This window comes from Hylobates moloch, unplaced genomic scaffold (genome assembly GCF_009828535.3).
Source record: "Hylobates moloch isolate HMO894 unplaced genomic scaffold, HMol_V3 SCAFFOLD_20, whole genome shotgun sequence".
In the NCBI taxonomy this organism is placed as follows: domain Eukaryota; kingdom Metazoa; phylum Chordata; class Mammalia; order Primates; family Hylobatidae; genus Hylobates; species Hylobates moloch.
The window spans coordinates 15,221,274-15,222,393 of NW_026652295.1; positions in this window are offsets into that span (position 1 = coordinate 15,221,274).

Genomic DNA, 1,120 nt, shown 5'->3' on the forward strand with positions numbered 1-1,120 from the left:
ACTAAATTTGTCTGGGCTCTGTATACAATTGTAGAATTGTAATTGGTAACTTTTTCATAATCTGTATGTATATACAGAGGGTGTATCAATATACAAGCCTATCCATTAAAATAAAAATCAACATATTACCAAGTGTCTATGTATTTTTGAGACAGATAATCCACAGGTTGACCATAAATACAGATATTTCTATACTCTTTGTATCATAGCCAAATTGTGGCTATTTTGGGAACATTTAGGGAAACTCTCTTTTATTTAACTTGAAAATGGTTGGTGGTTCACTTCAGAATTTGCCATCTTTTCTATCTTGTTATGTCAGCCACATCAATACTATTGGCAACACTTTTCAAGCCATCAGTGTGATACCGCATGTGAGTTTTCCTATTTTAAATTTCTGCCTTCTTTCTCATATTGTAACCAATATGGCAATATGGTTATATGCAGTATTACTGTCAGTCAAGGGTCTTATTATATACTATTATTACATATAGCAATATTTTATTTATTTATTTTAATTTCAATAGTTTTTGGGAAACAGGTGGTTTTGATTACATGGATAAGTTCTTTAGTGGTAATTTGTGAGATTTTGGTGCACATGTCACCTGAGAAGTGTACACTGTACCCATATGTAGTCTTTTATTCCTCAGACACATAGCAATATTTTAAAATCTCTAATGATATCATCATCATGATCACAAAAAAGGATTTTTCAAATTGTACTTTAAAAGGCCGCTCTCTGAATAACTTAGAAACTGTCTGAGCTTCAGTTTCTTCATAGCTATAAAATGGGGGCTAATAATATCTACCTTCTATAGTTATGATGAGGATCAAATGAAATAAGGTATATAAAAATGCAATAAACTCCAAGTACTATAAACATCAATGGTGGAGATATAAAAACAGAAGCACAAGAGATAGCTTAGATGGTAGCCACATGAAAAATACCCCCTTGACTTGCTGTCCTGGAGTCGCCCTTTATGGTTCACGTTTCTATTCTCTAATGGACATGTGTGTGGGATAACTGTGGTTTCCATTTTTTGAATGCAGCTCCATGTCTTCTACACGCTCAGATGAGCAGCTTGGGGAAGCACTGCAAATGCGCAAAAACTAAAATACAGTT